Source organism: Schistocerca nitens, chromosome 7 (assembly GCF_023898315.1).
Source record: "Schistocerca nitens isolate TAMUIC-IGC-003100 chromosome 7, iqSchNite1.1, whole genome shotgun sequence".
NCBI classification, from domain to species: Eukaryota; Metazoa; Arthropoda; class Insecta; order Orthoptera; family Acrididae; genus Schistocerca; species Schistocerca nitens.
In genome coordinates this window covers 379,405,598-379,429,660 of record NC_064620.1, presented here as the reverse complement: position 1 = coordinate 379,429,660, position 24,063 = coordinate 379,405,598, and positions in this window count along the sequence as shown.

The following is a 24,063-nucleotide window of genomic DNA, read 5'->3' as shown; positions in this document are numbered from 1 at the left end:
TTTCCGCCTTGCCTCAGTGTAGGTCAGGCATTCCAGAGTCTTATATTCCATTACCTTCCTTTCTTTCGGGAAGATCCCACAGTCCGGTGAGCAGGGGGAATGGTGTTCTCCGCAGTTAACACAGATAGGAGGCGGGGCACATAGAGTATTGGGATGGGAAGGACGGCCACAATCTCGACAGGTGACTCCGAAAGTACAGCGAGATGACATGTGCCCGAACTTCCAGCACTTAAAACACTGCATCGGAGGAGGGATATATGGCTTCACATCACAACGGTAAACCATCACCTTAACCTTTTCGGGTAAGACATCACCCTCGAAGGCCAAGATGAAGGCACCGGTGGCTACCCGATTATCCCTCGGACCCTGATGGACGCGCCGGACGAAGTGAACACCTCGTCGTTCGAGGTTGGCGCGTAATTCATCGTCGGACTGCAGAAGAAGATCCCTGAGGAATATAATACCCTGGACCATGTTGAGACTCTTATGTGGCGTGGTGCTACCTGAAACATCCCCCAACTTGTCACAATTGAGCAACATCCGTGACTGGGCAGAGGATGCCGTTTTGATGAGCACAGAACCAGAGCGCATTTTGGACAAGCCTTCCACCTCCCCAAACTTGTCCTCTAAATGCTCCACCATAAACTGGGGCTTGGTCGACATAAACGATTCCCCATCAACCCGCGTACACACGAGGTAACAGGGTGAATAATCTCCACTGCCTTCTTTTGACAAACGTTCCTCCCATGGAGTGGCCAGGGAGGGAAACGATCTCTGATCAAATTTCTTCCCATTGAGGCTAGACCTCGATCGCTTAGAGACTGCTGGTGGAGGCCCACCAGCGAGAGATGATGTACCACACTTCATTGCGGGTCATTCGCCCTGATGCCACCCACTCCGACCAGGGGTTCTCCCCACGGGCGCGACCCAGCCGCAGCAAAGACCACCTGGCAGGATGGCCTTTGCCGGGAGTCCCGATGCCCCAGAGGGATAGGCATCTACTCCTCGGCATGCGTGGGGAGGTAGCAGCTCAGGCATCAGCAGTGCAATCCCTATGTAGTTAGGGGGCTACCACCAAGAGGGTACATGACGACCCCACCGCAACGGACTGGCTACCGTGCTGGATGTCGGGTGTCGAAATATCCATGTACATCACGAGGGCAAAGATGGAAGTGCACATTGGAGGGAATGTATGCCACCCGGAACACACTGCAGTGGATGTGGCCGGAAGCTCGATGTAAGTCCAACTCCATGAAAAATCAGGTGTGCCAGATCTTAGGGCAAGATGGATTTAAGATGCACCACGTAAGGTGTCCTTCCCCAAACGGTACGCACTAACGGAAAAATTTAGAAATGGAGTGGTCAAACCCCTTAGGGGACCATCACATTAAAGGCGGAAACAGTTGAGACTCCTTTTAGTCGCCTCTTACGACAGGCAGGAATACCGCGGGCCTATTCTTACCCCCGAACCCGCAGGGGGCTATCCGCTATGGCTTCGCACGGGTAACACTAAGTAACTACGGCCGGAGACCTTGTATGTCGTTGTGGTAATAGATTATATACACAGATCTTCCTGTTAGTGAAAACCGTATACAGTATCAATTTCCCAACAGTAGTTCGTGAGGTTAGTAGTCACACAGAGAAAGGAAAACGCAGCGGGGACGTTAAGTCATAGTTTGTAGTGATAGACACTCTTATCCATCACATCCCATCAGTACTGGCACGTTCTGTATCGCACTCGAAGAGAGAGATTGTGAAATATGTTGAAGAGCCACTTACAGTACAGCGTAAGGACTAAGTTAACAACAATATATATGCTTAATGTCTTTGAGTGTACTTTTTGGCATAAGTTAAAACAGATGATCAGACTTCAGTCTGCGTGTTGGTGAAATGAGTGTATAAGATAAGTTTTATATATGATAAAATGTAGTTCTTCAATGTCTGGTTGTTAATTCTGTTTTGAAGCTGTAATATACGTGGTTATTCCCACTTATTTTACAAACTCTCTGCTCCTCTTCGGTACAGGAAATGCCGATATTAATGTGTGATTCCACATGTGGATTAGAAAATTGATTTGCCTGTCACAACTGTCATGCGGAATGCTATACAGGGTGAGTCACCTAACATTACCGCTGGATATACTTCGTAAACCACATCAAATACTAACGAATCGATTCCACCGACCGAACGTGAGGAGAGGGGCTAGTGTAATTGTTTAATACAAACCATACAAAAATGCACGGAAGTATATTTTTTAACACAAACCTACGTTTTTTTAAATGGAACCCCGTTAGTTTTGTTAGCACATCTGAACATATAAACAAATACGTAATCAGTGCCGTTTGTTGCATTGTAAAATGTTAATTACATCCGGAGATATTGTAACCTAAAGTTGACGCTTCAGTACCACTCCTCCGCTGTTCGATCGTGTGTATCGGAGAGCACCGAATTACGTATGGATCCAAAGGGAACGGTGATGGACCTTAGGTACAGAAGAGACTGGAACAGCACATTACGTCCACATGCTAACACCTTTTTATTGGTCTTTTTCACTGACGCACATGTACATTACCATGAGGGGTGAGGTACACGAACACACGTGGTTTCCGTTTTCAATTACGGAGTGGAATAGAGTGTGTCCCGACATGTCAGGCCAATAGATGTTCAATGTGGTGGCCATCATTTGCTGCACACAATTGCAATCTCTGACGTAATGAATGTCGTACACGCCGCAGTACATCTGGTGTAATGTCGCCGCAGGCTGCCACAATACGTTGTTTCATATCCTCTGGGGTTGTAGGCACATCACGGTACACATTCTCCTTTAACGTACCCCACAGAAAGAAGTCCAGAGGTGTAAGAACAGGAGAACGGGCTGGCCAATTTATGCGTCCCCCACGTCCTATGAAACGCCCGTCGAACATCCTGTCAAGGGTCAGCCTAGTGTTAATTGCGGAATGTGCAGGTGCACCATCATGCTGATACCACATACGTCGACGCGTTTCCAGTGGGACATTTTCGAGCAACGTTGGCAGATCATTCTGTAGAAACGCGATGTATATTGCAGCTGTTTGGGCCTCTGCAATAAAGTGAGGACCAATGAGGTGGTCGCCAAAGATTCCGCACCATACATTTACAGTCCACGGTCGCTGTCGCTCTACCTGTCTGAGCCAGCGAGGATTGTCCACGGAACAGTAATGCATGTTCCGTAGATTCACTGCCCCGTGGTTTGTGAAACCCGCTTTATAGTTAAACTGGTAGAACTGCTACGCATTCTCTGTTAATGCCCATTGACAGAATAGCATTCGATGATTAAAGTCATCACCATGTAATTGCTGATGTAGCGACACATGAAACAGGCGAAAGCGGTGACGATGCAGTATTCGCATGACACTACTTTGACTCAGTCCACCGGCTCCCGCAATGTCCCGTGTACTCATGTGTGGGTTCATGGCAACAGCAGCTAACACACCAACTGCACCGCTTCTCCTGTGACGGGCCTGTTACGGACCCGTTTGCTCGCTACGACCATACCTGTTGCATACAGTTGGCGGTAGATGTTTCGCAATGTGCGGCACGTTGGATGCTCTCTGTCTGGGTACCGTTCTGCATATACCCTGCAGGCTTCAGCTGCATTTCGTGGACACTCGCCATAGATGAGTATCATCTCCGCCTTTTCAGTGTTCGAATACACCATGGTCACAGTTCCTACAACACTACACTATCGCAGGCGTCTGGTAACACGGTGTGCTACAGTTGGTCTGCGTGCGGAGACGAATGCAGAATATCAATAAAAGCAAGCGCTACATGCGGACACTGCGACAGCTAGACCAAACCACAACAGTGCACTACAGCCACACTCGTAAACACGGTCGTCATCGTAAACATGTCCCTGCAGATGCTGCTCGCCGACCGTGGCCCGTGTTTCTTACAACACGCAACTGAACGTCGGAGGTTTAAGCGTCAACTTTAGGTTACAATATCTCCGGATGTAATTAACATTTTACAATGCAACAAACGGTACTGATTACGTATTTGTTTATATGTTCAGATGTGCTAACAAAACTAACGTGGTTCCATTTAAAAAAACGTAGGTTTGTGTTAAAAAACATACTTCCGTGCAATTTTTATGGTTTGTATTAAACAATTACACTAGTCCCTCTCCTCACGTTCGGTTTGTGGAATCGGTTCGTCAGTATTTGATGTGGTTTACGAAATATATCCAGCGGTAACGTTAGGTGACTCACCCTGTATAGTGTCGGTATGTGTGTACGCGTTAGATGGCACTTTACATTCAATCTACGCGCCTGACACCGACTATGTATTTAATAGTTTTTGACGGTTATGCATATAATGCATTTTTAAGTGAACACACCGCCATTTGACAATATTGTTATTTATTTAATTGCCACCCAGGTTTAAGCGTTTTATGCCATTGTCAAGTAATTGAGTTTATGTCATTGACATATATTGCACGTCATAGAAATATGACATGCTCCCACTATTATTTACTGGTTGTTTTACAACATGATGATTTTACATCTGAAATTTAGTGGGGAGCAAATATTTTTCTTAATTTATGGCCAATTTTAAGTTTGATGTTGTGCAATATATGGTAATGACAAGAAGTCAATCACTTGAAAACGGCATAAAAGACCGAAACCTGGGTCATAACTAAATAAACAACAATACGGTGAAATGGCGGTGTGTTCATTTAAAAATTCTTTACTGCCTAAAGTAGACAAAATTTTCTTTTACGAAAACGAATAGAGGCTACAGTTCGTCATTAGTTAGGTATTCTGAAAAAAAAGCAATTTGCAAATATTTTTGTCATTAGGAAGGAGTTAAATACAAAATTGTCAGACGGTAGGTAACATGAAACAGTCAGATGATATGCAACAGAGGCTGAGAAGAGAAAATACGATTATTTGGCAAGAAAGAAGATGTAATAAGAATTAGAAAATATATCATGTGTAGTACAAAGCACCATGTGTCTTTGCACTATAGTTAGGCAACTTAGCTTAATTCACTTGCAAAAATCACAAAATTAACCATAGAATGAAGGCTTTGAAGATCGGATGTTTGAGCTGCTGAGAATTCTTCCGTGTTGTATGGCCGTGGTCCCTGGAACTCCTCCATCCATGACGTTTCGTCCAAGGCTATGTTGGACATCTTCGGAGGTGCTTCTGGTTGTGCTGAGTCTTGCCGACTCCGAAGATGTCCAACGTAGTTTTGGACGAAACGCCAGGGATTGATGAGTTCCGTGGACCACGGCCATACAACCCGGAAGAATTCTCAGCAGCACAAAATTAGCCTTCCATCTCTGACGAGATAGATCCGCAGATAGCAAGCCAAACAAAGTAGCCAGCTAATCTCTCCGTGTTTGTCTTTGGAAAAGTTTTCATTGTAGAAGAGACGTTCAGCATAGTTATTATTCGCTACCGTAGATGGTACAAACACTGTTCCGGCGACATTCGAGTTATCCTTCGAAATAAACTGTAATTTCTTGATTGGTGTCTGTTTCATTTTTCGTTGGGTGGTTTCTAATTTCTTGAGTGTTACCTTTGCGTGATTAGAATCTTTGCTGCCGTCGGACTGTTGCATGACATAGTTCGACCCCTAACTGACTTTTTGCTAATGATAATAATGTATTGTTACTTGACGCAGTCCATAACTCACACATTTTCGACTGGCGATGATATCGCGGGCCGGGTCAAAAGGCTGACATCCTTTGACACCAAGAAAGTAACATGTGGTCGTGAACTGTCTTGCTGAAAAATGGCATCTGGTGTGCTGTGCAGAAAGGATATGGCTACGGGTTGCAGGGTTCCATTCACTAGGTCACACTGGTCACAGTGCCCTACAAACGCACCAACTGTCAATTGTGGCTCTACCCAACAGAGCTCCACAGCATAAGGCTTTCAATTGGCGCCGTATGTCCTGTGCGAATGCAGTCACTGCGATGCCGCTCCCCCTGTCTGCGGCAGACGAAAATTTGACCATCATTTACAAACAGCCGGCCGAAGTGGCCGTGCGGTTAAAGGCGCTGCAGCCTGGAACCGCAAGACCGCTACGGTCGCAGGTTCGAATCCTGCCTCGGGCATGGATGTTTGTGATGTCCTTAGATTAGTTAGGTTTAACTAGTTCTAAGTTCTAGGGGACTAATGACCTCAGCAGTTGAGTTCCATAGTGCTCAGAGCCATTTGAACCATTTTTGCAAACAAATGGAACCTGGATTCGTCCAAAAACACTATCTGATGCCATTCCTGTCCATAGTGACGTCGTTGGAACATCATTGCCATCTAGCATGTTTATTCACAATCGCCGAAGGTAGATGGAGAAGTGGACGACGCGCAAGTAATCCATGCCGTAATATACTCCGACGGACTGTCACCTCACATAATGTACGATGTGTTATACTGTGAGAAATGGACGACGCGCAAGTAATCCATGCCGTAATAAACTCCAACGGACTGCCACCTCACATAATGTACGATGTGTTATACTGTGAGAAATGGACGACGCGCAAGTAATCCATGCCGTAATAAACTCCGACGGACTGTCACCTCACATAATGTACGATGTGTTATACTGTGAGAAATGGACGACGCGAAAGTAATCCATGCCGTAATAAACTCCGACGGACTGCCACCTCACATAATGTACGATGTGTTATACTGTTCCACCATAGCTGAGGACTACGCAGATGTGCCCTAAAACGCCATTCGGATAAGGTGTCGATCTTTTCGGGAAATGGTCTGGATGGTGTGATCTAACTCATCACGTCGTGGGCCGGGCGGTTCTAGGCGCTACAGTCTGGAACCGCGCGACCGCTACGGTCGTAGGTTCGAATCCTGCCTCGGGCATGGATGTGTGTGATGTCCTTAGGTTACTAAGGTTTAAGTAGTTCTAAGTTCTAGGGGACTGATGACCTCAGAAGTTAAGTCCCATAGTGCTCAGAGCCATTTGAACCGTTTGAACCATCTCGTCGTGTTGTCCTGCATTCCGTGAATTATTCTTCGCACACCCGTTGCCCCGTCGTCACACTTTGTGCCACAAGAGCAGCAGTTTCCAGGATGGATGCCTCACATTCTGTCACGTCTATTACGCGCCCTCTTTCGAACTCATTGACTTGACGGCACGGTTCGCTCATACGTTCGAGAGACATCCTGCACGTCTGTTCAAGTCACACTGATCCATTACATTCCTTTGTTAGCGACAAAGAGAGCCCTATGCACATTTTACCGGAACATGGTGTTCCAATGCGACATCGATGTTGACCCTGAGTGCCGCGGGCCGACGTGGTTGAAAAGCTATCCATTTCTGCAGACCATACAAATGTGCATGTCCTGTGAATATGAACGTCCTATCTCTTTCCGTTCAAGGTGTTCTGTTTCTTTTTTTTCTGAACATGAGTGTATCATTTCACCATTGCGTTTTATTCGCTCTGTCTTCTGGATAGCTTCCCTACCCAACAAGTTAAATAAATGCGGAGATAGGGGCCATCCCTGTCGAACTCGTTTTCTAACTCGGTCTTTTTTTCTACCTTACTGATATTTATTGGTGTTGCTTTAATTCTGATACAGCTGACTAAGTATTCGTCTATCCTTCCAGCCCAGGTCTATTTTCCTCATAGTTATAAAGACTGGTACCCATTTCACATTGTCAAATCTTGTTCGAAGTCAGTTAAGCTGTCTTCTATTCATTCCATTCTTCTCCCCGATAAAATGTGGAAGGTCAAAATTGTTCGTCTTGCTCCTCTGCCTTCTAACTACGAACTGATCATCTCCAGTATACTTACCTACTTTTCCTTTTATTCCACTCTTAACGATATTAAAGAGTATTTTAGAGGCTTGCGATAATAATGACAGTGTTTTATAACTGCTACAGTGAACTGCCTTTCCTGTTTTAGGTATGGTAATAGTTTTGCACTGTGTGCTGTCTTCTAGCATAGAACATCTTCAAATCTAAAATGTGGAGAGTGCGATAGGTGCCACCGACCTCAGCGGGCGCGAACAAATGTTTACATTGTTTTACAGTAAGCGGAAAGGTTAAAAAATTTCACAGTTAAATAATAGTGTAGAACATTTTCCACATTAAAGACAAAATCCTCTTTCTCGCTTATACCTGGTAGTGTGCTGTATGCATTGCAAGCCCAAGACTACTTTCTACGAAACAGCTAGTTTGTGTGAGAAGCACACCTTCTCTTTAAAAGCAGTTTGTAAGTGCCTCAATTCCCTTGGAAGAAGCTTCCTAAAACACACAAAATGTGTGTAGTGTGTTATCGCTGAAAAGATGACCACAGTTTTGGGTGTGACACACGTGCACCTGAAAATGCAGGTCATTATGCGTGAGATACCGGTGAACGATATGCCCTAATACCACTTCTGAATTTCTAGGATGTGTATAAAAGACAATAACGAGGTAAATTAAGCATGCCTATTGACCGATTTCAGATTTCGTAAGAACTGTAACAATATCTCTTTTTCACGAGACAAATTTACAGAAGTATCATCTGCGCAGGTCCTTACATCCAAAATATACTAAAATGTTTGCCGTTAAGGGAGAAGGGACAACACCCTCAATTTGTAGAAAAATTACATTTTTGAGGCTTCAGAGATCACGATGCGTCTATACTAAATGACGTATAAACGTCTCAGGACGATCTCCGCCAGCTGTAGAGTTCATATTCACCCTAAATATGCATGTGATAAAATTCTTGTGCCAGTAAATATAAGGGTAAGAATCGTCGAGAGTCAACAATGAACGATTTGTATTTTTTGCATGGAATTCTTAACTACCAGCCTTCATTCCTTAGGTTCTCTTATGTGTAGTGACGTACAAAGTATAGACGTTGTACCTTACTTTCTGTAACTAAGCTTATCATGTGACAATAGACTGTCGACATTGTACCATATTCTTCTGGTTAATGATAACTGAATCCGTTCCCACAGATATTTATCACTCGACGACAGTGCCAAACACGACAGAGATTGACGACGAGGCAATCATCTTGTCGCTACAACTGCAGAATGAAATTCTTTTTGTGGGGGTGAGCCTATATGACTCTATTGTGTCCACTGCTCTTTGATTTCGGGATTGAATAACGGATCAACATCTCTCCCATTGTGACAGCTGATGAAATCAGAGCAGTCTTCAGAAACCTCGCGCCTGACGCTTTGTGATATGTTGATCTGCACAGGCAGCGCACGCTGGGCAGAACAATATTGCTCTCGGGCGCTTCAGTTTCCTATGTTCTGAGCAGGACACGTGTAATTACTATTTCTGCTGATGTACCAAGTTTGCATGCATTGTCACGCACTTCTCAATAGCGAAAATGCATACACAATTTGTGAAAAATATCGAGAAGAATAGTTTTATGGGCAAGCGTAATTAAAAATGACGAATGATTTTTGGTTTACTAACGGTAAATCTTGCACCATTTTGTTATAAATAATCGTTGAATAATATTTAATGAAACACTGGAAGCAGTAAAAGGAAACGTTATCGTTTGGGCAGAAAATACTTTTTTCGTGATGACTGTGATGACTTTTGAATGGGAATGAGTTAATGCTATGGAAATGAAAACTTTATGATGCTGGTAACAAACCTCTTAATTACCTAGTAGGCACCAACAATATTTGTCGTGTGATTCGCTTTTGTGACTACGCGGTCGAATTAATAGACGTAGTTAATTCAATAACAACCAAATGCAGCCGAAGTATACAATGTACAGTAAGTGGACAAATATATGGATACACAACAAACACTACACTTTACCGTGTCTAGTAGGACTGTTGATTTTTTAAAAATATCGGGAAACCCATAAAAAATGGTTCAAATGTCTCTGAGCACTATGGGACTCAACTGCTGAGGTCATTAGTCCCCTAGAACTTAGAACTAGTTAAACCTAACTAACCTAAGGACATTACAAACATCCATGCCCGAGGCAGGATTCGAACCTGCGACCGTAGCGGTCTTGCGGTTCCAGACTGCAGCGCCTTTAACCGCACGGCCACTTCGGCCGGCAAACCCATAAAAGAATATAAATTTAGTCTCTCAATATATCGAGAACAAATATCGATATATCGACGGGAAATGTACCGAAGTGCCTGCCTGTAAAATAAATACTTCATAGGTTTTAGAGCTGTATATTTAACAATTGATTTATTATTAAATGTTCTGTACATCAGCTAGGTAGCTGCCTCTTTATCACCCTTAGATTGGTTGGTTGGTTGGGGGAAGAGACCAAACAGCGAGGTTATCGGTCACAGAGGGTTAGGGAAGGATGGGGAAGGAAGTCGGCCGTGCCCTTCCAAAGGAACCATCCCGGCATTCGCCTGGAGCGATTTAGGGAAATCACGGAAAACCTAAATCAGGATGGTCGGACGCGGGATTGAACCGTCGTCCTTCCGAATGCGAGTCCAGTGTGCTAACCACTGCGCCACCTCGCTCGGTTTTATCACCCTTAGACCAAGAACTCAAAGGAAAACTATGCACGTTCACGCTAGGCGATAACCACTTTACTAACAGTGGTAGCTGTGACACAATAAAAAGTGTGCGATGGGTCCGTCGTTCGGTTTCGTCACATGTCGGATTTGTCTGGAACACTTTACTGTCGACTTCTCTGTTGTTTTCATTTCTGCCACGACTGACACACTCAACGTGTTGAGGAAATTGCATAGGTGTCGTTCATGGTGAAATACAACAACGCATCGTGCATCTTGGCTTGCATTCCATTTACATTCAAGCACGCATGATTAGCGGTATTTACACCCTTCTTTCCAACCCCTGTACTTCCGCCCCCCTGTACTACTGTCTAGGAACACATCCGGAATGAAGACAATAATCATTAACAAAATTTTTGCTATGAAAAAGGGAAAATGACAACACAGTGAAAGTTGGAGAACGGGCAAATGTTGCCAGAGAATTTCAAGATATATGTTTAGTCAGTATGGTTACAGCAGGAGTGGTGAAGCCACCACCCTTTGCCACGGTGCCTATGGTGATTTGAAATACTGGGAGTTAGCATATATGAGGTTAACTACGGAACAGATTGTTGTTAGTTTTCTACCAGGCACTTCCGACTTTAGACTTGAATATGGGCGCTAGCCTTAAGAAAATCAAAGCACTTCCTTAGAATTAATTTGACATATGAAAAACATTCGCCAATGTAAATTGGTGCCAGATGTATGAAATCATCGTATAGAAAAGGTAAAATCGAGAAATATACAATATTACAGGGTTAAAAAAGAATAATAACAACAGAAGACCAAAAAAGAAGAGGCCGAACTGAAAGTGGAGTAACGCAAGAATACAGTCTCTCTCCTACGCTCTCAAAACGTATATCGAAGGAGGAATGATGGAAATAAAAAATAGATCATTAACCATTTTACCGTAACGATGAGGGAACAATAAGAATGGAAGTTCTCGGACTGTAATGCATCTACGGCTAAACTTGCATGTATGAAAGGCAATTAAGGATATATAATAAACGTTAAGGTGAGACAAAATTCGACGGTACCGAATATTAATGATGGTGTTATTGTTTTCCACGAGAGTGAGGAAGAATAACAGCACCTGTCGAATGGAGTGAACAGTCATCTGAGCTCAGAATAAGATTCAAAGTTAAATGCCACTTTTCGCATCTTCCAGATAGCTTGTCTAAATCTTTTTGTAATTTGTTTTGATCCTCTGATCTTTTCAGTATGCACTACAGGTCAGTTGGAAATCCACAGTGTCTAAAAGACGTTGCTGAATAACTATTTCAGTCCATCAGTAGGTTGTCCAGATTTTTGAAGAATCACATCACTGGCCCATGTTTTATGAACAGGAGTAAGCAGCCACAAGTAATTACAGTTCCTAACAGAAGCGCTGCCACAGTTATCGGAAGACAGTCCACTGAACATAAGATAATCCATGCGGCACCAGTGCGAAGGAGTTCCCGCCATTTCTGCACAGAAAATGTTAACCTTCTACACAGATGATTCTGAGATCGTTGGATGAGTGATACCGGACGTAAAATTGCCAGCATGCTCGCCAGGATTATTCACTTTATACTTTTATCTGTCGGAAAGATTGAAACAGGTCTAAAAGGAAACACCGACGACTCCTTACGACATTAAATATCATATAATACGGTTTGCGCAACTTGAAGTTTGGCAGTTTCGTATGGAACTTTCATTATACAGTAAATTCGCTTATTAGTTGACGCAGGTTTATTGCAAAGATGTAATTTTGTTCGTAATTATCGATTATTGTTACCAACATAATTCGTCTTTGGAACAGGCTATGAGATGTCATGGAAGAAATTAATTGAGTTCCAGTTTAGCGGACCAATCAGGTCCCTGCCGGCTTCGCGGCCGAGTTTGGGTAGCAAGTTTGAAGAGGCTTGAAGTTGAGGCGTGCTTAGCTTGAGGCCTTGTTTGGTAGCCTGACAGAGTGACTGGCTGTTTGGAGCTGTACGATGCGGTAAGATGCATTCAGGCTGTGTGCTAGATAAGAACGGTGCGGTGTTCTCGCAGTTCTTAGGTCACGGTATCTTTGTAGGAATACTAAGTAACAGTAGCTAATTAAACCTCCTGGTCGAGGGTATCTTGTGTAGCTCGGTATCAAAACTAAACTCCACTCCTTTCTTTCCATGGATCGCAACTAACCATACATACTTCTGAAGACTGGTAAAATCGTTATTTAGACACTTTCTTTTCTGCTCCAGCAGTCCAATTGTGGACACTCAGTAGTATTTGAACTTCAAAAATTATCTTCTAATGTAATTACTTAATTTCTGAAATTTTTGATCACTTTGCTCATTTTCTAAATAACAAAATAATCATTTTTACTGACATTTTTACTGACATTTATCATGCCTTAAAATATTTTGACGCTCACGCGTTATAAAATTTTTTCCTGATATCGCTTCGTAATTTAAACATTTATTCAGTAAAATCGCTAATACTGTTTTTAAAAACATCTTTGGGAAAATATATTGGATTCAGCATTTTCCATGATAATTAATCAAATTTTATCTTCTTTGCAGAAGCACGATCAGTTTCTTTATGTTGATTCCATTGGGAATCGTATGCACCACGACCGTATTAATGTCAATATATCTTGTATAAATGACAGCATTGGTCGTAAAGATTGAATTCCTTTATTTTGCAGCTCGATTCCGATATGGATCTACAAGATAGAATAATTTGAACTGAAGTTGGTCGCACAGTGACCGAAATCTAACTATAAAATAAGGATTTCAATCTTTACGATCGATTCTGCCATTTATCCAAAATATATTGTCGAACAGTTTTATTCCAGAACTAAGTATATACTACTGGCACCTAAACATTAAGGATCGCGTCAACTCCCTTAGCGCAGTGGTCACCGTGTCCAGCCGCAGTCCAGCGGGCCCAGGTTCGATACTCGGTCGGGTTGGAGATTTTCTCCGCTTGCGAACTGGTTATTGATCGTCATCATCATTTTATCATCATCGACATGGTGAGTCCTTATAGTGCTGTAAACGAATGGCAGCTGCATATAGGTGGCACTGGAACCTCTTTATTTACGCATAGCTATTGAAAGGAGCTAGCATATTTATTATTACAATTTTACACACATTAGTTTTATAACATAACTATCCTGCAAGTTGTTACTTAGTGGTGAAATCCCACGTCGACGAATGCTTAATCGAAGGCCGTCGTCAGCTGACAACTTTTATGGAATAGCGTCAAGGTGGGCACAGTGGCCAGCCAGTGGCCAGTATAAACGCCCTGAATAAATCCTTCTTCTTTTGTTTTTATTGTTATTTATGTGAACATATTGAATGTAGCTATAATACGTGTTGAATCACAATGAATAATATGATTAATGATTAATAATAAATTTTAAAATTAGTCGACAATAATAAATAATTACTATAATTAATTATTATTTTCGATGCGTACAATCGCAAATGAGAATCAATCATAGGATCCTTATATTACACAGAGAGCAATGCAGGCAGTGAAGGGTAGCATAGCTTTCACGACTACTGCAGCCACCTGTCATGTTCCTAGGTGTACGTTCAACATAACAGTTTTGAAGAAAAATCTACGTACTACTAACGAGAGAAATATATTTGGTGGATTTCAGTCTGTTTTTACCCGGAACAAAAAAAAAAAAATTCCGACACTCTCCAGTTCGCAGGATGTGCAGTTTCGGCCCACAATCAATATGAGACTATTGGTGAGGACGAAAATGACTATTCATGCTTAAACTTTTTAATTCACTTATTTTACTTTTCTCGGTGGCAACAATGAAAATTTTCTTGGAAAAATGATAATTTCATATCATTAATTTTTCACTTTCAACAGGTTGTGAATATGTTTTTGCCTCACTACACTTTTTCAAAGTTAAAACTGGTTTTCTTAATTTATTTATCCCTTTTTAGCTATGTGGCTATTAGCCCTACATGGTCGTACACAGTGTTCACTTGAGTACTTTTTGGCTTTTTGACTAGCTCGGTACTTTTGTTTTGTGCACGAGAATGAGAAGTCAAACAAGTGGGAAGATAGTCTGGCTGTACAACATGCGATTTCGGAGTTTCTATTTCGGTTGCACCATATCTAGAAAAATCTCCAAATCTTCGGATGCGCTACGACTTACATTTATGTTGTAAGTGTGGGAAAGAAAACAAAATCTCATTGGGTGAGGCACGTGACACCTTGACTTAGTGATCCGTCCGTTGGATACAGACAATAACCTTGGGTGCCTGTAAGCATAATTTGGTTTGATAGCTATCATAGAAAATATTACGGGTCCAGCGAGGGACGGCAGGTGTCGCGATTGTTTGAAGGGTCGCGGATTCTGGTAGAAATGTACCTGGGCGCTTGCCATTTTCAAAAGGTGTTTAGAGATACCGAAAGACGCTTCATTTGAATGTAGCAGTTAAGACATGTTAACATAGATGTTACGTGAAAACAATAAGCTGAAGTTCATTTTGTAAGCTAAGCATGAAATCTAAAAGTCTTCTTCTGCATTTTGAATTTAAGATTATTAAATAACTATTGCCGTTCACAACACTCCCTTAGAACTTATTCAGGATCAACAGGAATTATCGAAGTTCTCAGTAACACAATTTTGTCTTTCATTTGCTGAATAATTCATTTAACGAAATGAAATCTAATCCTGTCAAACGCAGATTGTCTGAATATTTATGCCTCTGAAGGCAGGCCGTATTTAGTAAATAGTGATCAGCTAAACTATCGATTTACATAAGAATTAGTGGGAACAAAGAATAACCCAGCGAAAATGTAATAAAGAATAAATATGCTTCTGGGTGGAATCGCATATAATTTCTGATCCCCGTAAAACACTAAGTAAGTGGGATAGTAATGACAGTAACGTGTCCGCATCTCGTGGTCGTGCGGTAGCGTTCTCGCTTCCCACGCCCAGGTTCCCGGGTTCGATTCCCGGCGGGGTCAGTGATTTTCTCTGCCTCGTAATGACTGGGTGTTGTGTGCTGTCTTTAGGTTAGTTAGGTTTAAGTAGTTCTAAGTTCTAGGGGACTGATGAGCATAGATGTTAAGTCCCATAGTGCTCAGAGCCATTTGAACCATTTGACAGTAACGTCCAGGGATGAATAATGACAGACCATTATTGACTCTCGCCCACGGGACAAACTCTCGCCTTTTCGACAACAAACAACGAACACTTATAAAGCTGAAAATTCTTTGAAGGAAATATTATGTCCTTCCAAGCAAAGTCCTCGCCCTAATTAGCTGTATGTTGTAGTCACAGAAGTGAATATCGAAATGAAATGTTTGACAAGTCGTCGAACTACAGCCATGGGAAGTGCAGTCTGTGTCCATGTGATGTCTCCAGCCTAAGGAACTCAGGAAATACAACTGCTCCAGGCAAATGCCGGGATGGTTCCTTTGAAAGGGCACGGCCGACTTTCTTCGCCGTCCTTCACTAATCCGATGAGACCGATGACCTCACTGTTTGGTATCTTCCCCCAAACAACCCAACCCAATCAAGCCTCAGACGTAGCATTGTTCTGTCTAGCTACCTTCTCCAAATTGCAGCGCATAGATCATTTTCATTCAAAACAGCGTCACAGCCGTTACGTAAGAAGTATTTCCTGTTCAAACAATTACTTACAGCTTTACTGCTAACAGTGTTTCATTTACAATTTTGATGGAGTCGTTACACTGAAATTTTGGTAAAGAAAGCCTAAATTATCTAGTAGTTATCAATGTAGCATATTGTACCATATCATTTTCCAGAGCACAATTTTATTTTTGAATCAATACAGTGATATAAAGGGTGTTCAATTCATCTGCAGAGATTGAAGTATTTCGACAAATACAGATCGGATCCATACAATTTATAGCTAAACTACAACGGCTCTCCACACTCCGTGTGTGGGGGCGGGGGACATATTTCAAATCTTATATGTGAATGACAATTTTTTGTGCAGATTCGGATGCTATGTAAAAAAGTACACAAGTCGTCCCAAAAATTCTTTTTCGCTTCTCGACAGATGGCGCTGTAGTCGCAAAAATCAAAATGGGTAGAAAACATTACGTTTCAAAATGCTATCCAATGATACTTGAATTAACCAAGCACATCCACGCTACAAGGGCAGGACAGCCACTTATTTCATAACCTTTAATGGGAAACCGCATTCTCAACGTTGAATTCCTCCGGCAAAAGAAAAAGGGGAGTGCTCGACGCGCCACTGTGGCCGTGCCGTGAACTACGACTTAGCGTAACAGGCAGTGCAGTCCCATTAAAAGTTGCCTGTCCTACCTTACCACCGTGGAGGTGCGGGTTTAATTCAAGCATCGTTCTATAGCATTTTCAAATATACAATTTTCTACCCATTTTGATTTTTCCTATCACAGCATCAACTGTCGGGTGACTAAAAAAATTTTTCAGAATACACGTGTATTACTTTTTCGTTGAATCCGAAGTTGAAATAAGGAATGGGGGTTACCAATTAAGTTTTCAAGGTTACCTTCGCCTTCCCCCTGCCCCCAACACGGGTTTGGATGCGTTTAGTTCTAAATTTTTCGATTACAGTGTGTTGCTTTTGAGGTATGTCAATGTGTACAGATAAACTGTACACACTGTACACTGTGTATACGATTTGATGTAACCTTTGAATACGTACTGTAGCTTTAATTTGTTTAATTCTGTTATTCATTATTGTGATACGAAACCTTAGTTGCTTTTAAGTTGTAGAGTCAATTTTAACATAATTTGATAGCTCGTCTACAGGGTGGCCCACGGGAGGTTGTACATTTCCATTTCGTTATTATCAGGTTTATCGTAAATTTACACCAATACAGCTTAATAACTGTTTTACCCATACTGCCGATACATACACATTGCCGAATAAAAGTTTATTTTTTTAAAAAAGTACATCATATAAATTGCTTCTCTCACTGGTGATGCATTGATGAAGACGTTATCGGGAGCTCCTCATTAAGTTCTCAGTAATTTCTTGAGCAGTGGTCTCTACCGTTTCTCTAACAGCAGCTTTCAACTCATCAGTGTTGTGGAGTCGTCGTGAAAAAGAATTGTTCTTGACATGACCTCACAGAAAAAAATCTAGGGCTGGAAGATTAGGTGGTCTCGCCGGCAATAGGGTATCATCCAATCGCGAGAGATAATCGATCTGTTTAGTGGCAGCTCAGTGTAGTCGTTGAATTAAGGTCAGTGCACATTGTAGCGCCATCTTGCTGAAACCATATCGCTCTGGAGTGAATAAATGGTTAATAATCGCCGCATACCGTTGGGAATTGGCATTCAATGGCCTACCGTTGCTAAGTTAAAAAACTGTGGCCCAACAATTCCAATGAACTGTCCAATGGCCCAGCATAACACCACTTTTAGGCTAACTTGAGCCTTTTCGTGAATCCGTTGTGGTATGCACCCGAGTAATATCGGAAGAATTTTTTATTAATAGACTCGTTCAGAAAGAAAGTTTGCCTCATCAGACATCATAATATATGTCTAAAATCTGTTGGTTGGTTTGGGGAGGGGACAAAACAGCGAGGTTATGGGTCCCTTCGGAATAGAGAAGGAAATGGGCCGTGCCCTTTTAAAGGAACCATCCCGGCATTTGCCTGAAGCGATTTATGGAAAACGCCGGAAACTTAAATCAGGATGGCTGGCCGCGGGTTTGAAACATCGTCCTCCTGAATGCTAGTCCATTGTCTATCCACTGGGCCGCCTCGCTCGGTCTAAACGTGTTAGCCCCGTCAGTTCTCTCCAGTAATGTTGTGCAGAAATGGACTTTTCCTTGGCGGGTGGACTGGTGGAGGATAGACTCAGCCTCGTGATGCCAATTGAGGAGCTACTTGACCGAATAATAGCGGCCCCACTGTCTGGAAAATCTGCAAAACGGTCGGGACAGCGGTATGCTGACCACATGCGCCTCCATCCGTATCCACATGACGTCACAAGGCAGAGGATCACAAGGCGGCCGGCAGACATCCCTTGCATCTTCAAAGCCTGTCGAAAGGCTCGTAAAAAGTAAGAATGTTACGCAGAAATTGGCCCTCCTCATTTTATCTCCCGGCCGTAATTGTTGAGCCACTTGTGGCTTATAAGGATGAATATTTAAATCCTGCTTCACAATACTCTGCAAAGAAGTGGAATTTATAATGTTGTGGATTGACGAAGGACTACAGATTGCTGTGGGTTTCGTTGCAGAGCTGCACGAACTCGTCGTATATTTTGCAGCGCTCGAATTGTCATTCCACGTGTTAATGCTTCACGCTGATTACAGCACACTGTACTCATGTTCGAAAGGACGACGGTTCAAACCTGCCTCCGGCCATACAGATCTAGGTTCTCTGCGGTTTCCCTAAATCGCTCTAGATAAATGCCGGGATGGTTCCATTGAAAGAGCACGACCGAATCCCTTCCCCATCCTTCCAACATTCAGAGTGTGTGCTCAGTCAATAACGACTCCGATGTTGATGGGAAGTCAAAAGTTAATAATTCTCCCTGCTTTCCGCTAGATACTGCCCATATCGTCAGAACACGGAAACTGTGGCCACGCATTACGCACTGGATATCAGCAGCGCTTTGCGCAAGAGAGAACTCCACCACGATCGTAAGATGTACTACACTGTACAACAGAATTAAAGGATCACTTTTCCAAACCTCGTAAATGTCCGACACTGCGACGCTTAAGTTTGAAATTTGGCTAAAAGGCGCTTACAGCACACTGTCACTGTGCAAAAGTGCGGCGCCCTGCGTCGTCAACCTCTGGCTCATCTATGCTTCAAACAGCGACGTGACGACACTTGCGAAGGAAAGACCAGAGTTCGGAAGTTAACTTTATGTGTAAAGTGGGTTAATGATGTGACATGGGCACCAAATTTTCGCCGGCCGAAGTGGCCGTGCGGTTAAAGGCGCTGCAGTCTGGAACCGCAAGACCGCTACGGTCGCAGGTTCGAATCCTGCCTCGGGCATGGATGTTTGTGATGTCCTTAGGTTAGTTAGGTTTAACTAGTTCTAAGTTCTAGGGGACTAATGACCTCAGAAGTTGAGTCCCATAGTGCTCAGAGCCATTTGAACCATTCTGAACCAAATTTTCGCCCCACGCCACCGTGGAGGTGTCACACAACGGAATGGTTGTCACAGCCCCTCTTACCCACATTTCACACTTCTTTCGACGCCTCAGCAATGGAGGTCAGAACCGCGATGTCTAGCGTTGAAATTACGCGGTTTTTCGTATGGCCGAGGAAAAAATTTCAAACAACGTATGCTCAGAATCGACAAGCAAAAGATTCAGGGGGTCGCATAAAGGGTGTAAATGAAATCACCCGTTACCTTGGGGCGTTGATTCCCACACGTTTCGTGGTTGAAATCTGTAGGTTGTTGTGCGGTGAGCAATAGAAAGAAATTAACAATTTTTCATGCAGCTGAGATCTCCATAGCACTTCAACACTTATTTAAGAACATAGTGGGCTAGCTACCCCATTGAACTACTTGATCTCACCCCTTTGGAGCGCAGTGCGGCTGCAATTTTCGCTCTTGTGTACAGGGTGGAAGTAGCGACCGTTCAAAATCATTCCCTTTAAGGTCCCCCAGTTTGGCAAAACACTCCTTGGCGTCTGCCCATATTTATTTAGAATTCTAAAAACGCGCCTTTACAGAGAAGACAGTCCGTCCCGATAGCTGAGTGGTCAGCGTGACGGGTTGCCGTCCTAAGGGGCCTGGGTTCGATTCCCGGCTGGGGTGGGGATTTTCTCCGCCCAGAGACTGGGTGTTGTGCTGTCTTCATCATCATTTCATCTCCATCTGACGCGCAGGTCGCCCAATCTGGCGTCGAATGTAATAAGACCTGCACCAAGGCGGCCGGGCCTACCGCGCAAGAGACCTTCCGGCAAATGACGCCAAACGCTCATTTCATTTCCACAGAGAAGACATTGGTGCCTGCCGGTATGTAGACAGTTGATAACACCACCGAGCCCAGTTACGGGTAATTCGCTGGTTTCCTTCGTAAAGGCATATCTTTTTAAAATGTGTGTTGGGGTGGGTAGGGAGGGGGGTGAGGAGGGGAGAAGTGCCACGGAAGGTTTCGCTGAACTGGCGGACGGGGAGGGGATGGCCTTAGGGGATCCTTTGCAGTTTTATTCATGCATGTGCCCTGATGTCGCACCTCTCCGTGATCACGCCAAAGTAGGACGTGAGGCAGGAATACCGAGAAAGTTCAAACACCCTTTGCTGCTTCGGATTATATGTACGTTTCGTCGAATGGCTTTTAACGGTCGCTAAGGGTCCACCCTGTACACCAGAGAAAAAATTGCCGACGCACTACACTGAAATTGGGTGAGATCAAGTTCATTGGGGTTGTCATCCCCGATATTCTTAGAGAAGGGTTGAAACGTCAGAGAGATGTCAGCCGTATGACAGATTGTCAAGAACATCTTCCTGTTGATCAGTGCAGTCGTTTTCAACTGCTAAATGTGTGTGAATCAACGTCTCAAGGAAAAGGGTGGTTGCTTTGACGCCCTTTATACTACTCCCTGAAGCCTCTTTGAGTTCATTCTGAGCGGCGGTGTGTCTGAAATGTTTTATTCGACCTCTCAGAAGAAAACTGTGTGATTTCAGCGCTGGGATTCGCAGTTTTGACCGCCATCGTAGTTGTTTCCAAAGAAGGGGTGAAATGTAGCAAACAGTGAACACATTTATTACCATTGCACACAGTGATTGTTATATTCTGTATTTCAGATTCCGGCAATTATTTTAGATAATATTTTTTATAATTCGGTCTGCAACTCTCTCTAATTAGTCCGAATTAGGGCTCATTGTATGTAGATTTTCCTTCTCGCCTTTGTCACAGCAATATCCCCACAAAATTTGTACCGGATATTTATGTTCCGCCCTGTAGGCTTGTAAGGGGGCAAGCGTATGTTAAAATTCCTGGCTCCCTCTCTGCTGATACCACCTTGCGACAAAGGCGTGGGGGGGGGGGGGGGGGCGCTAGGTGAGACACGCAGCCGCCTGAAGTTTCTCCGCTGCGACGCAGCTTTGTGAGTTTGGTAGCGTCGGTGACAGGGAGTGGCGCCTAGGGCGCTGTCCGGGGCGTCCCTCGGCAGTGGGAAGGCCAAAGCGACGTGCCTGCTGTGCAGAGCAGGGCAGGACATTCCGTAAGGGGACGCCGCCTCCGCCTTTGATGGTTGCCGCCTCAGGCGTGTCCGCCATCTGCCGTCTGGCGACGTCGCCACAGACAGCGGCTCACTGTCGACGCGGCCCCGGGCAGCCGTAATTATGTAGCGGCGGTTGCTCTTCCGTGGCACGGCGAGCGGTTAAGCGGGCCTAATGATATTAAGGAAGCCTTACCTAACACCGTGCACACCTATTAGTGGAAGATTCGAGAAAAGCAAGGCACTTTCTTACTCCTTATGTAAAGAGGGCCTACCTACAGGGTGTTCGAAAACTTCCATTACAAACGCCTTGGGCTTGTAGAAGGGATTGAGTACATAATACTTTCAACATGAATCCGTGTCCAGAAACAGTTTCCGTGCTACAGCCGTTTGAAAACATGTTTGCTAGGTAGGTTCAAAAATGGTTCAAATGGCTCTGACCACTATGGGACTAAATATCTGAGGTCATCGGTCCCCTAGAGCTTAGAACTACTTAAACCCAACTAACCTAAGGACATCACACACATCCATGCCTGAGGCAGGATTCCAACCTGCGGCCGTAGAGGTCGCGCGGTTCGAGACTGAAGTGCCTAGAACCGCTCGGCCACTGCGGCCGGCGCTCCAGCGCAGAAAATTGGCGGAAAGCACAGGCTGTTGCCTTCTATGACGAGGATACTGGAAAGCTGGTACAACACTATGACAAATGTCGAAGTCGCAGCGGCTACTATGTAGAGAAATACCTTGAAGGTGTTTTCAATTTCGCCCCCGATCGGCCCTTACTTTCCGAATAACCAAGGTAAAGTCTGAGTATGAAGTGTGTTATTTGTGATCAAAAAATCATTCATATCACATGAAAGATAACGTCATAGTGCTTAAGAATAGGAGGAGTGGGTTTTGTAACAAAGTTATCTTTGTGAAACAGTATCCGTCTTTTCTCTGACATCTGACTTACACTTACTTCTTTCCGCCTCCTAGCCACGATCTGTTAAGAGGCAAACATTAATGTATTTACCTATAAGTGGGAATAATCACACATTTTGTTCACCATTGTATCATGTTCCTTAGTTTGGTACCACTAATACTCGGGGTATGTTATTGACAGTTTTTACAGTGGAAGTGCCGGTGAGTCTTACTGTATGAACGGGAATAACCAGCTTGGGCTATATCTGCTTAGCTGCCATTGCAACGAGCTTATCGACGTAACTACGAATTGTCGTAATGAGTTAGAACATGCTTGTCATTTAACTAACGAAGTCCGACTGACCAGCGCGAATAAAATTGGCGCACTTAGGATATTCCAAACATTCACGGTCGCGAAAATAAGAAGTCAAATCAGTTACTTCTAAAGATTGAAATCTCTTGTCTCACAGGACATTAGTCTGTAGACGTCTCGTCAGCTCAACTCACCATCTGTAAAGAGAGAGTTACCCTCTAATTTTCTGAAGGTTGACATTTCAAAAGTTTCTGTTCTCTTCTTGTCAGAATTGGTTACCGCCCGCCTATCATTTCCGTACAAGGCTACACTCCAGAGAATGACTTCAGGAAAGACTTCCTAACACATTTGTGTTCGATGTTAGCAAATTTCTCATTTTCAGGTGACACCGTTCTTGTTCTTGACAGACTGCATTTTACATCGTTTCTACTCCGACGATCATAAGTTATTTCTTATAGGTATGCGTTGTGTCTGTTCTTTCTGAGATGTCCGAGAGAACAGACACCGCGCACACATATAGGTGGTAGTGTGGGTCGGCCGAGAGGCGCGGAGATAGAGTCCGAGGAATTGCGATGAATACTATGGCCGGATGGCGCAGTGGTTATCGTAAATACACAGTAAGTAGGAGATCCCTGCGAGTGCGAGTTCCGATCAGGCACACATTTTCGTTGGTCGCCACTGATTCTGCTTAAAGTCCCGATGGAGCTGATGAGTAGTCCTTTTCCTCTCCTTTCTCCCCCCCTGCCCCCTCAGTTTGCATAATAAATTAATTTACTGCCAAAATAAAAAAAAAACTCGTCTACCATTTCAGTGTCTGGTTTCCTTACGTAATTTCCTCAGCATCACCTGATTTGATCCGATTACGTTCCATGACCCTTCTTTTGCTTTTGTTAATTTTTATATCTTTATTCTATACCCTTCTTTCAGGGCAGTGTACAGTTTGTTCAGCACCGCTTGCCAACCGTTTGTTCTCTTTGAGAATTACTATGTCCTAGGCAAGTTAAGAGAGTTTCAATCTTCTCCCTTATATTTTTATTTTCTTTCCAAGTGTCTCCATGCTTTCCTTCACAACTTGCTGAATGCTCAGTTCGAATAAAGTTGGGGATAGGCTTCAACCCTTTCTGAGCTCCTTCTCAATCACCGCTTACCTTTCATGCCCTTCGGCTCTTTAGATACCGTCTGGTATCTGCAGAAGTTTTAAATAAC